Raw genomic sequence first — 14,561 nt, forward strand, 5'->3', positions numbered from 1 at the left:
TATCGAGACTGCACCCCTTTCTAACGCCGCCTACGCCAGGCCGCAGCCCCGTCAAAATACTGACTTCAGGTGTACAGAAACAAACATTCATGACACTTCTGAACTCACCTGTTTCAGAATTACAGAGAACAGTCGTGCTATTGCGGCTGGAACCCTTCTAATGCCACCTGGACCACGCTCGCAAGTGAGAACGGTCACGCTGATGGCACTGGACCCTCTAATGCCATCAATTCCAGGGTTTCTGCAGAGAGCGGCCACATCATCAAGACTGGAGCCCTCCGGTGCCAGGATGCCAGATTCCTACTGACAGCACAAATTATCCTGATAGTTTAGGGGGGCAATTTCATTTAACATCACTTTCTATGTATACACCAGCCAAATACCATCAATTCAAATCCGTTTTTATTGTATTACATTTCTTATTAACATGTACATTCTAATAATTATTTTGTACATTTTCTATCATGATTGGTTCTAACTGTATCATATTTTAGAAATTATCAATCTCTTTTTCCTCATTTCTTATGTTGAACAAGCATTTCAAAATTGGACTGTGTGAGCCATCTGCCCTCTATAATCCAGGATTTGTAAAGTGCAGCTAATCACCTGTGAGGGTCTCACGGCGCTGAATTGTGGGCACGGGGAGATTAAGTGATATGCCCAGAGTCACAGGCTGTTGACCCGCTGAGGTTCGAACCTGGTACCCTCATCTCTGAAGTCAGCAGATTTAGTTTGCTTTGTGCTTGGCCTGGCTATCACTCAGTGTGTGGGTCAGTGACCTCTATTAATGATCCCTCACTCTTCTGGAGAGAAGCCTTGTCCTAGGCCTGGTTATCACACAGTGTGTTGGTCATAATGATCCCTCACTCTACTGAACAGTAGCCTTGTCCTAAGCCTGATTATCATAGTGTGGGTCACTGTCTTCCATTAATGATCCCTCACTCTTCTGGAGAGAAGCCTTGTCCTATCACTGATTATCACACAGTGTGTGGGTCAATGACTTCCATTAATGATCACTCACTCTTCTGAAGAGAAGCCTTGTCCCAGGGCTGGTTATCACACAGTGTGTGGGTTAGTGACTTCCATTACTGATCCCTCACTCACATTTGCGGTACCACCAATGGTCACGCAAATCACATGTCCACAGATATGAAATGTGCTGTTAAGAACTGGTTTGTGTTTGTTTAAAAGTCAAAGGAATTTAGGGCCAGATGTAGCAAAGGGTTTGCGCCTCGCAAACAGCGAAAATCGCCGTTTGCGAGGCGCAAAAGCCTCTTTGCTATTCAGAAATGCATATGCGAGTCGGTACCGACTCGCAATATGCATTTCAGAATCGCAAATAGGAAGGGGTGTTCCCTTCCTATTTGCGAGTCTGAGTGGTATGCAATACCATTTGCGACCGCGTACGCGGTCGCAAATGGTATCGCAGTTACCATCCACTTCAAGTGGATGGTAACCCACTCGCAAATTGGAAGGGGTCCCCAGGGGACCCCTTCCACTTTGTGAATGGACCCAAAATTATTTTTTCAGGGCAGGGAGTGGTCCCAGGGACCACTCCCTGCCCTGAAAAAATACCGAAACTAAAGGTTTCGTTTTTTTTTTTAAGTGCAGCTCGTATTCCTTTAAGGAAAACGGGCTACACTTAAAAAAAAAAAAACTGCTTTATTGAAAGCAGTCACGAACATGGAGGTCTGCTGACGACAGCAGGCCTCCATGTTTGCGAGTGCCTATACTCGCTATGGGGCCGTAATTTGCAACCCACCTCATGAATATTCATGAGGTGGGTCATTGCGACCCCATAGCGAGTTGCAGTCGGTGTCTGAGACACCGTACTGCATACCAATTTGCGAGGTGCAAATTGCGAGTCGCATGGATTTTAAAGTTGCTACATCTGGCCCTTAATTCTCCCAAAGTTTTGTGTGTTGTTTTATGTATAAGGATGTGTGTGTGGAAGACCAGTCTGTTTGCTGGTTCTCACCGGCTGGGTGGTGGTGGTTAATGGTAGGGAGAACTTGCAGGACTCAGCACTTGAATAAAATTAACCCATGGAATGGATTGCACTGTTTCGTACCAAAGTCACAAGGTGACACTTCCAGCGGGATGAATCTGGTCCTTTATCCGGCCCATGTTCCATCGTGGTCAGCCTGAACGTGTGACTTTGTTGTGATGTGCTGCAATAAGATACCCACAACTGATGCTTCGCACCTTTTGCTGCTATTTTAGACAAGAACTGTAAAAACATATAACATCAATTCTACTGATTTGATTTTTGTTGTTACGATACCAGTTTAGTTATTAAAATATCTTCTCTTTTTCTAAATTGGTTTAGGATTCTTATTTTTCTTGTGTTGTGTTTTCACCTTATTACTCTTAGATTGCTACATGAGTACTTTACACATTGCCCATAAATTAAGCCCGACTGCTTACCAGGGGGTTAAGCTCAGATTTATTTAGTGACTTTTGTGGTTCACCTTGACAAGGACTGTGATTATTATTAGACATGGTACTCACTCCGTACCAACGATAATCCAATTTTGTACAGGCACTTTTAAAATCCTACAAATATGTCTTATTTTCTTCATTACGAATAGACAGTTTTTCCATCATCTGGTATTTAACATCTGGTATTTGAATGTTCCACATATTTGTAATTTTATCATTTTCTGTAATTCCTTAATCTTAGAATAACTGCACATTTTAACTCCTGAGTATATCCACATATGGGTCAATATTATTGTTAATGTACTTAAATTCTTGCCAAGTTTGCTGCATCTCCATAAATTATTTCTATGTCTGTTCAGTGATATTGTGAGTTCGCTGATGTTTTTGTAGGATTGATAATTGACTAATGCTGTTCAGACATTAACTGCAATGGTAGGTTTATTACTCTGTGTTTTAGCTGATTCCTTAATGCTGAAGAGTCAACAAAACTCTCCCACACTCACTGCAATGGTAGGTTTATTACTCTGTGTGTTCACTGATTCCTTAATGCTGAAGAGTCAATAAAACTCTCCCACATTCACTGCAATTCTATGTTTTTTCCTCTGTGTGTTCGCTTATGTTTTCGGAGAGATGATACAAAACTGAAGCTTTTCACACATTCGCTACATTTGAATGGTTTTTCTCCTGTGTGTATTATTTGATGTGACCTCAATGTTGCGGAACAATTAAAACTACTCTTGCATTCACTGCAATGGTACGGTTTTCCCCCGTGTGTGTTCGCTGATGTTGTTTTAGGCTTGATAATAAACTAAAGCTCTTCTCACATTCGCTACATTTGAATGGCTTTTCCCCTGTGTGTGTTCGCTGATGATTCCTTAATGCTGAAGATTCACTAAAGCTACTTTCACATTCACTGCAATGGTGTGGTTTTTCCCCTGTGTGTTTTCGTTGATGGCTTTGTAAGTGTGATAACTGACTAAAGCTCTTCACACATTCACTGCACTTGAATGGCTTTTCCCCTGTGTGCGTTCGCTGATGAATCTTTAATGCTGAAATGTGATTAAAACTACTTTCACATTCACTGCATTTGAATGGCTTTTCCCCTGTGTGGGTTCGTTGATGGGTTTGTAAGTTTGATAACCGACTAAAGCTCTTCCCACACTCACTGCACTTGAACGGCTTTTCCCCTGTGTGCGTTCGCTGATGAATCTTTAATGCTGAAAGGTGACTAAAACTACTTTCACATTCACTGCACTTGAATGGCTTTTCCCCTGTGTGTGTTTGCTGATGGCTTCGTAGGCCTGGTAACTGACTAAAGCTCTTCAGACATTCACTGCACTTGAATGGCTTTAGCCCTCTGTGTGTTTGCTGATGCTTTTTTAGGAGTGATAATCGACTAAAGCTCTTCACGCATTCAGTGCAATAGTATGGTTTTTCCCCTGTGTGTGTTTGCTGATGTCTTTGGAGATCTAAGAACCTAATAAAGCTCTTCACACATTCACTGCACCTAAATGGTTTTTCCCCTGTGTGTATTTGCAGATGACTTTGTAGGTTTGACAAATGCCTAAAGCTCTTCACACATTCACTGCACTTGAATGGCTTTTCCGCTGTGTGTGTTCGATGATGCTGTTTCAGGTGTGTTGAGTAACTAAAGCTACTTCCACATTCACTGCACTTGAATGGCTTTTCCCCTGTGTGTGTTCGCTGATGGCCCTTTAGGTGTGTTGAGTGTCTAAAGCTACTTTCACATTCACTGCACTTGAATGGCCTTTCCCCTGTGTGTGTTCGCTGATGCTGTTTTAGGTATTTTGAGTGACTAAAGCTACTTCCACATTCTCTGCACTTGAATGGCTTTTCCCCTGTGTGTGTTCGCAGATGGTTTCGTAGGTTTTCTAATCGACTAAAGCTCTTCAAACATTCATTGCACCTGAATGGCTTTTCCCCTGTGTGTGTTCGCTGATGGCGTTTTAGCTGTGTTGAGTAACTAAAGCTACTTCCACATTCACTGCACTTGAATGGCTTTTCCCCTGTGTGGGTTTTTGATGTTTTTTTTGGAATGATAATTCCCTAAAGCTTTTCACACATTCACCGCAATGGTATGTTTTTTCCCCAGTGTGGGTTTGTTTATGATCTTTTAGGAGTGCTGAATGACTGACGCTATTAACACATTCAGTGTAGTTTAATTTTTTTTCACATGTGTGCGTTTGCTGAGGGTGCTTTAGTTCTGATGACAAACAAAAGCTCTCGCTGCATGTGAATGTTTTTTCTTTCTTGGTTAGTGTCTCAGGATCTGTTATATATTTATATACATTCCATGTCTGTGTTTCCTGATGGGCCGACATGGCTGATAAAGCCCTCGTGTAATTCTCACATTGTCTGTATGTGTGTAGTATTTTGGACATTTGATTTCCTATTTAAATAAAGTAGAATAATTATTAAATTCTTATCATACGCAAAATTTGTGTGAGGCTTCTTTGGGGGTGATTTTGACTTTAGTTTGGATAATGGTTTAGCACACTTGCGGGAAACATTCACCCCCCTTTTGGTCAGTGTAAATTGGGACAGCACTCTGTATTTTAGACAGCACAATTTTTCTTTCCTTTGCCCTTCAGTTGTCTGGCTCCATTGTGCCTTTCTCTGGTTGCTGTGGTTTTGACAGAAAGAGTTTACAATACACGTAGAGGACTGAATAGTGGTGTATTGTCATTTTAGGAAACAGGGCACTGCTGTGAACACATCATACTGATCTCAAGATCAAACCTAGTATTGCACACGTGTTTAGACATGAGGAAGTCTGTCAGAGTAGTTGCCTTAATTTTCTAGAGGTAATTTCCTAGTCTTGTGGCATGGAGGTGCACAGCTCAGACTCACATTCACTGAAAGGCTCTTGACTGCTTCTTCCAGGATCCCTCAGTATTGTTCAGGTTCCTCTCTCGCCGACAGCACTGATGTTTTCCTGACATTATTTATGACACTTTTTTCAGATTTACAATATTATCTTCATTATTCATTATCATTTTCTGCAATCAAGGCTTGTTTCCTGTTGATGTAAAGAGATTGAAAATCGCTAAATGGAAACGTAATGGAATGTGAATACACAGTGTTTATCTGGTTGTAAAAGTAATCTCTTCTTCATTATTTCTGAGACTTATCAAGGGACGTTTCACCGTACACAAATATTTAACTAAAAGTTCTGTTGGACACGTCACATCTTTAGTTAAAAAAAGTGGACATTCACCGGTGTTCACAGAGTAACGTAGTAAAGAAAGGGCACTCACGACCACCCACATGCTTTGGGAAAATCTTTAGGAATATCACGTGGACAAGATTTCATTTAAACAAGAACAGATTGTGGAAACAGAGATGGATCAGGACAGGATGCTGTTTAGTTTGAGGAAGCGTAGAAGAAAGGTAACTCTTGAGGTAGTATAAAATAAAGGAAACTCTTGAGGAAGTATTTAATAAGGGTATCTCTTCAGTGAGTATATAACAAAGGTAACTCTTCAGGATATATATAACAAAGGAAACTCTACAGAAATGATATAATAAAGATAATTCTTCTGAAAGTATATGACAAAGGGAACTCTTCAGGATGTATATAATGAAGGGCTCTCCAGGAAGTATATAACAAAGGAAACTCTTCAGGATGTATATAATAAAGGGCTCTTCAGGAAGTATATAACAAAGGTAACTCTTTAGGACATATATAATAAAGGGCTCTTCAGGACGTATATAACAAAGGTAACTCTTTCACACTCTTCTTTACAATCCTTTCCTGTTCACATTGGATCAGCTGAAGTGCCAACTCCTGTCTTTAAACTGTTGTTTGTTATCTTTGCTACTTTCCCAGTCACCCTAGGGTGGGTCATGCATTTCTGCTTTCTGCAAACCTGAAAGACTGGTGCATTTTTGTGAGTTAAGGTGGATTATCTATCGCAATAATATCCGTCCATCTGGCCCTGACACTAGGCAGCTTACACAGCCTAGCTCTGGCCCTGACACTTTACACAAACAAGAGATTCTTTAGTTCTTCCTAAAGCAGATAGAGTTTGGATCCTGTTGCACCTTAAGCTTTAGCACCTTTCAGAATGAGGGGTTCATTAAAATACCTACCTTTACATAATGCATGCAGACAAGGCACACACACAACAGCAATATCAGTCATTTAGCTCTTCATAGAGGGAATTAATCACAATCAATAATTGACCTGACATATCCCCGCAGCCAACAGTGGTGGTCATACTGAGGGCCTGATTTTGAGTTTGGAAGGCAGGTTACTCTGTCACAAATGCGACAGATATCCTGTCCGCCATAATACAATTCCCGTGGGGTATAGTGGGATATCTGTCATGTTTGTAACGGAGTAACCCCATCCACGAAACTCTTAGTCAGGCTCATAATGTTGTCAGTTTAGTGCTGAGGAGGCTGCTCTGTGGCTAGAAGGGCATTTGGTAGAGCAGGAGGAAGGGTCCATTGTCCAAAGGTGATTGCAGCATTTCTACCCTTAGGCATTTCTTATAGCCAGGTTTACCTAATTTCCTTTATATCCCCTCACTCTCCCCACACACACACACACACACTCTCCCATATCTGCATACTTACTCTACAGGGCTCACTGTTAGCCAAAGCAGAGGAACAACTCGATGCCTGCACAGAGCAAAAACCAGGTAATAGTCTGAAAGTCAAATGGCCATGGTTGGCAGTACGGTGATCACAAGCTTCTTTTTTAGAAGCTCGCCTGGAAGGTACGAATAGAAAAGGTGTACAGGTAGGTGCTTATGAGATATAAACATAGGAGTTGCAAAGGGCGGTGCTTATGGGGTACAAACAGAGGAGGTGCACAGGTAAGTGCTTATAAGATACAATCAGAGGTGCAAAGGTAGGTGCCTATGAGGTATCACCGGGAACAGTGCACAGGTAGGTGCATGTGAGGTACAAACAGACGGGGTGCACAGGTAGATGCGTATGAGGTACCAATAGAAGAAGTGCACAAGTAGTGTGCCATGACAGCACAACCGGTTTAGTCTTCTGTAGTGATAAATTCCAATGGGTTCTAGGACTTGCAATCTTTTATTACTATATTTAACTTGGGTGCTGTACAGACAAACCATGGAAAGTAACACATAATGCTCACTTGTGTCTTTAATCAAATTGAGAAATAGCAACACTGAAAACTTGAGAAAATCTGAATTCTGAGCATTCACGCAATGTGTGTCATGGGAAGTTCATCCTGGGTCGAGAACATAATCAGACTGCAGAAAAGAAAGTGAGAAGAGAAAAGGGGGGAAGGGAGTCAAAGGAGAAAAGAAGCCCATCAAATACAGAAGTTAGTCAAGAGGCGTTGTTTGAACTCTGATTTTAACACTTTCAGGAGAAACTGGGTCGGAAATGAACCGTTAGTGGGTCCCAAATACTCGGAGCAGTATCAGCGCGGGATCTTTTGATGTTGCGGGGACACTTAACATATTAAAAACAGGACTCCTCTTGGCAAGGCACAAGCAGGTTTACTGTTGCAGCAGGAAGAGTAGCTATCCCCACACAGGTAGACAGCTGATCTCAAACGGCTGCTCGCAGGCAGCCGCTTATATAGTTACATGAACAACGGCTGCTCGCAGGTAGCCGCTTATATAGCTACATGAACAACGGCTGCTCGAAGGCAGCCACTTATATAGTTACATGAACAACGGCTGCTCGCAGGCAGCCACTTATATAGTTACATGAACAATGCGTCCTACAGAAGGTTAATAATAGATTACTGAAGAGTCACATATTTGTTACAAAAACATCACATCACCTGTGTCCTCAAAGTCCTAGCCTTTTCTCTACACATTCTTCATTGTAATTCTAACAATGCTTAACAAACCATTTATTTGCTTCTTTCATGTGCACGCGTGTTTGTGTTTTATTGTTCTGCTACCAAGACTTCTTATCAGATTCAGTGTACTCTTGGCTTACTCTATCTCCTGCTCTTTTTCCTTCAGTCACGTTTCCAATTGACCAAAAACAAAGAATACATGCCTGTATGCTGTGACCATAAATTCCTCAAAGCTTGCAAACAGGTTTCCTTTAACTAAGACCTTGCTGATCATCCACTCTGTTTTCCAGTGAACTCTTCACCTGTCTTGCATCATTGTGGAACTTAGGCCTGCACTGTTCTTTCACCACGTATAGCTCTGTAACGCTCTCTACTAATGTCTGTGATGGCGCACCTTCTTCACACACATTTTGTTTCCTCTCTAACACTGGGTACATGTCTGTCAAATAAGGGAACGTGAAAAAGAGATTTACAACTTGAGTTCTAATCTTGTTGGACAGCTCAGGCCTTCATGAAGAGATGGCGGTGAGTTTATTTACAGAGACAGTGAGGGAGACAATATGCTGATCACCCACGTTGCACAAGGCATCCATGACCTGGGAGAGGACTGTGGTTGGAGAATGTTACCTGTTAGATTCAAAGCAACAAATTCAAAGAGAGCAGCCGAATGCCAAAAATTCAACCCCGGAAAGCATTTTCACGAGTCGGGCACAAAAGTGGGTATGTTTACATTTTGGCTCTATGCTTTTCCCAACTGATTCCAGGATACTGCATTTCCTATACATCTAGTTGTGCACGTTATGAAGTGCAACTACTAGGAGGGAGGTTATGTTAAGAGTAGAAAATATAAAACGAGCAAGTAGGGAAAGTGAGAAATCCCCAGAAATGAATAAAATACAGAAGTGAGTAGGACATAGGAAGTCAGAGCACGTGATCAAGAAACAGAAATCAAAAGGAAAAATATAAGAGAACAGGAAATTAATTTGGACGATATTCGTAAGACTCTTGGAACAGGAAGATTTTCCGTTCTTTTTTTAATGTTACTGGACAGAATGTGGTCACTGAGCTGATAAAAGGGAGTTTCAGAATCTTGTGTTGCCAAGAAATTCTGAGTCATTGACTGCTTTTTCGCTGTGATACATTTTCAACTACTGTGTATGATAAATGGGCGCAGCTTTGTGCAGTTTTGTGGATGTTCTAAGCTGTCACTAATTTGGCTCCAGCTTCATTAAATTCCTCTTTACAACCATACAGTCGTACCCCATGGCAAGGATAAGGATCAAGGAGATTTGTTTGCACCCGTTAAGATTTGACTGTATGGGGGGCGTGGCCAAGCAAAATGGCTAGCGGGATACGCTTCTAGGAAGCTCTGCGCCACCCCGGACTAATCCTGCGGAATCCAGCCATGTCTGCCTTGCAAAGGCCCAAACTGGGGTGGCATGGTGGGCAAAAAAAACGATGGATTAAACCTAGAACTTTGTGACTGGGGGTGAATGCTTGCATTGTTCAGCATTCCGTCCATCATCAGTTTTTTTATTTTTTTGCTTTTCTCACCCTAAGTGGGAAGGGTATACCCACACGTGGGTCCCATGCTCACTGCGCCACTGTATTCAAGCCAGCCTAGCTGATGAAGGGTCATACCCTGAAACTGGTCCCAGGATGCTTGTTTCTGGGCCAGGGAAGACCTGGCCTGGCAGTTCGGACTGGACTGTTCCCATGGGGAACAGGATCAAGACTAATTTGCATATAGCTGGATCCAAATTTGGTTGGCATGGTGGGCAAACAAATGATGGATTAAACACAGATCGTTGTGACTGGGGGTGAATGTTTGCATTGTTCAGCATTCCGTCCACCATCTGTTTTTTTTTTTTGCTTCTGCCTTGCGAGGGGTACTTCTTGCGTGTGCCCTCATACACGGCCTTTCCATCTGGGTCATTGTCGGCCCCTGAGTGGTGCCCTGCGGTCCAGCGACATAGCTGGGTCTGCAGCGGTCGCCAGGTGGTCCCCGACATGGAGGGTGGTCACCCCGGGCACTGTTGGGGGCAGTGCAGTGCCTACCAGATGGGTGGAGTCTAGACGAGGTGGCCTGTGAGCTCAGAGGCCCGATATTGTAGATTGTGCCCCTCCTCACCTATTAAGATGCCGGTGCTGCGTTGGGCCCGTCTTGGTGGGTAGGCGGGCCCTGCGGGAGGCGAGTGAGGGTGTTGCTGTGGCTGATGCATGCTACGAGCAGGAGCGAGTGGAGGTGCTGAGGGGCGGGTGTCGTGGCAGTGGTCCATCCACCTTGGAGTGGTGCTCTGCTGGGTTGGAGCTGCCAGAGGGGTGGCCTGGACTGCTTGTGCCCTGCTGGAGAGAGACTGTGGGCCTATGGAGGCACCCAGTGAGTGGTAGAACAGAGGACTGGGGGCCGCTTGGTTTGAACTGAGACATCTCAGAGGGGTCCACCCCCCCCCCCTTATGCATATGGGACGAAGCGAGGAGCATTGGCCCAACTTGGCAAGGCAGCAAATTAATGGACACTGGTGAGTGACTGATGGGTGCCTGTGCCCCAGGGGATGCTACTGAATAAATACTACAGTGATCTCAATAATTAGCTTTGTGGGTGACGTGTGGTTTGCGGTGAGGCCCAGGGACTGTGGGGCCACTCTGCAGGAACCACTGGAGGAGACTTACTTGTGGCTGAGTGGGGGGTGGCTCCTGGCCATCCTGCTCCCCCACCCAATTGGTACTGATGGGCCAAAACAAGCAGGTGGCCCCTTTACATGGGAACACCATGGAACATTATACCACCTCTGCCCCTCTATCAGAGCGGTAAACAGGAAATGCTGGGCAGAGGGAGGAAGATGATGCAGGGTGCCTGTGAAGGAGCCATCCCAGGCTGAACTCCTTGCCACCATACAGGGCTCCAGGGTGGCTCTGAAGGGGAAAATATCTGTGCCCTTGGAGGTGAATCACCTTCGGGAAGACCTTAGAAAGGTGGAGAAGGGCTCAAATTGTGGAGCTGCAGACAGAGGTGGCCATGTTGTGCAAGCAACTGGCGCAGGTTACATCGAGATCCGGAAAGCTGGAGGCCAGGGTTGAGGATGCTGAAGGCAGATTGAGACGGAATAATGTATGCCTTCTCGGGTTACCTTAGAGATAGGATGGTGGTTCTGCGCAGGCCTTTGTGGAGCGATGGATCAGGGATGTGCTGCGACCTGTGGGGTTATACTCTGTGTTCATCATAGAACATACCCACATGGCACTGGTTGTCCCTATAAAAGCCTGGGGTGCCTCCCCGGGCAGTCATTTTTCAGATCCTAAACTCCCGAGATTGAGACTGTGTCATAAGGGCAGCCTGTGAAACCAATAATGCTGTTTTTGAAAATCACAAGCTTTCTATCTGGACTACACTAATTAAGCACAAAACTCGAGGAAGAGCTTCTTGGGAGGTGAAAGCCAAGCTTATATCCACGGGCTTGAGGTATATGTTGCTGTACCCTGCATGCCTGTGGGTCTTTTCTGGGGGCAAGTCCCACTTTTTTGACCATCCAGAAGAGGTCTGGAGGTGGCTTGAACTGTGGGATAAGGCGCCACCTAGGGTTCCGGGTCGGGCCTCCTTGGGATCCGAGCGGGTGTACAACACCAACAAGATGGGAACTTCGCTGACCTCGGCCGGGGAGGACCATCTCAGGATTGAGGTACAAAAGGATGGAACAATGGCTGTGGTCTGTCTGAATCCTGCTCTGGAACTGGTGAGAGTGGTACGGGAGCCAGAATCGGGGACGCCCATGGGTGAAGATGCTGGATGAGGCCTGCATTGCGGACAATTTTTCTACTGTTATTGACGCTGGGCAGGGGTTGACGCAGACTGGGCACTTGTTGCCTAGCCCTATTACCTCAATGAGTGTACTCATTGTGTTCCTAGTTTCGGGAATTACTACAATGCAGACACTGTGTAATCCGCATCCGGGGTCGGGGATGCTACCTCCATGGTTGTGGTAGGTTTAGTTTATGGGGGTTGGGGATATAGGCTGTTAGTCCTGGCAGCATATCTACACATGGATCTACAGTATGTATTGTTCTTTTTGTTATACTGTCTATCCGGGATGAGCAGGGGTGTTGGGGTTGTTTATAACTGTGCATGCTTACTTTTATTGCAGTTCAAAGGACATTGGAAAACCTTGGTCATGGGAGAATTACTCCTACCACCTAAACAGGAGAGGCTTACAGGGGGGATACACAATGGTCCTATGCCTAGGCTGGTAAATATAGTGTTGTGGAATGTCAGGGGGTTAAATAATTATTTCAGGCACTACAGGGTGCACTCCTTTATTCAATGTCATAAGACACAGATAGCATGCTTACAGGAAACACATATACTGGATGACAAAGCTCAGAAACTAGCTAAGAAGTGGCAGGGACAGTTGTACACCACATCATATTCCTCCTATGCACGGGGAGTGGCAGTGTGGGTGGCACTGGGGGTCCCATTCCACACATCTTATAGTGAGGCTGATGTGGAGTGTAGGTATTTGTTACTTCAGAGGACACTGGATGTGGAGCCTATCACACAATTAAACACCTATGCTCCCAACAGTGATGATTGTTCGTTTTTTGACAATATTTTGGAGATGTTTGGAGCTAGTTTAAGCTCTCCTGTTATTTGAGTGGGTGATTTTAACTGCATCATAGATGGGGCGAAGGACCGACATCCTCCACACTGGGGCGCTAAGTCAATGATGGTACGTTCACTTACTTCTGTTTTGAACAATTTTGGCTTATGGGATGGCTGGAGGTGGTTGCATCCAGAGGGTAAGGAATATACATACCACCCAAAGACGCACAAAACATATGGACCAATGTTTACTGGGAGACCTGAACTATTCTCGGTTGGTGGGGGTGACACACTTGGGGAGATTTCTGTCTAATCACGCCCCGGTGCACTTGGGTTTGTGCTGGGGAGCAGGTGTCAGGGGGGGTGAGGATTTGGTGTATGCCTTCAGAGCTCCTGACTGATAGTGCTTCATGTGAGGAACTTGCCACTTTGATAACGAAGTACCTGGAAATTAATTGGGGCACCATGGACACCATGGCCATTGAATGGGAGGCAATGAAGGATGTGGCAAGGGGAACTTGTATAAGTACCCCCTGTGGAATTCGTAGACAACTGGAGCGGGACCTTAAGATCCTGGAGGGATGTCTGGCAGATGTGCAGCATGGAGACTCATTCACCCCTGAGATGTAAAGGGCGCATCTTCGCCTTAGACGAGAGGTGGGTAAAAGCTGGGGCACACTGGAAAAGCTAACACTAAGGACATATTGTCAGAGGTTGCATCGGGAACGGGATAAGTCAGGCAGGCTGTTAGCGTGGATACTGAAATGAGAGGTGGTGTTCCCCCCATACAACATATTAGGAACTCAGCTGAAGTCTAGGTTACAAGCCGCAGGGACATTATAGCAGTGCTGGCTGAGTACTTCAAAAAGGTCACTTATGTGGGCCCATAGGTGTCCGATGAGACAATGCAGGGATTCCGGTGACAGTTCAATCTTCCCTGGTTGGCACCAGACAGTTGGAGGGAGCTGGATGAAGATGTAATGTTGGAGGAGGTGCGGCTGGCTATAACCGCATTACAGACGTCCAGAGCCCCGCAGGGGTGGTTATCCCGTAGAGTCCTACCAGGTTTACTCAGCCCTGTTACGGAAAAAGCTGCTAGGAGTGTATAAAGAGGCACGCCAGAGGGGCATTTTGCTGGAATTGATGCTGAATAGTAACGTCAAAATCCTTTGTAAAATGTTAGACACTAGACTGCATGGAGTAATTTGGAATTCAAACAAGATCCTAAACTATGACACACAACTAACTAACGAGCTTTCTCCAACTGACCATCAAATCCTCAATAGAGGTCTCTCTTTTTGCCCTACTAACTATTGGAACATTACCCAAACTAAGATTGACTTCTTCAAATTTATACGCCATCTCAAACTGAAATCGTTCTTTTCCAATATTTCGCCCCGGTCTTCTTCCCATCCAACACCTCCTTCACAAAACACAAGTGATCTCTCAGTTCAAGACCTTGAAGATATCGGCCTGTTAAGAAATCTATCCAACACTGACAAACCTGACTTACCCCTCTCCTTGATAGCACAAGATCTAGATTTATACATTAACAAATACCATCCTTCTGACCTGCGACCTAAATCTACCTTTACCCCTATTCTTCTGGCAGGCAATTCTATTGACCTCTTTTCGACAGCTGTCTTGAGGGACCTGGACCGAGAGTATAAACACTGTAGTGACAAACGAAAATATTCCCGTCCCAAT

At 44.6% G+C, this 14,561-nt stretch overlaps 1 pseudogene; it reads right to left on the reverse strand.

Moving 5' to 3' along the window:
- Window positions 1-385: 385 nt before the first annotated feature.
- Window positions 386-14,561, reverse strand: part of LOC138276123 (zinc finger protein 84-like) — a 92,037-nt pseudogene continuing 77,861 nt past the window's right edge.

Source organism: Pleurodeles waltl, unplaced genomic scaffold, assembly GCF_031143425.1.
Source record: "Pleurodeles waltl isolate 20211129_DDA unplaced genomic scaffold, aPleWal1.hap1.20221129 scaffold_37, whole genome shotgun sequence".
NCBI lineage: Eukaryota > Metazoa > Chordata > Amphibia > Caudata > Salamandridae > Pleurodeles > Pleurodeles waltl.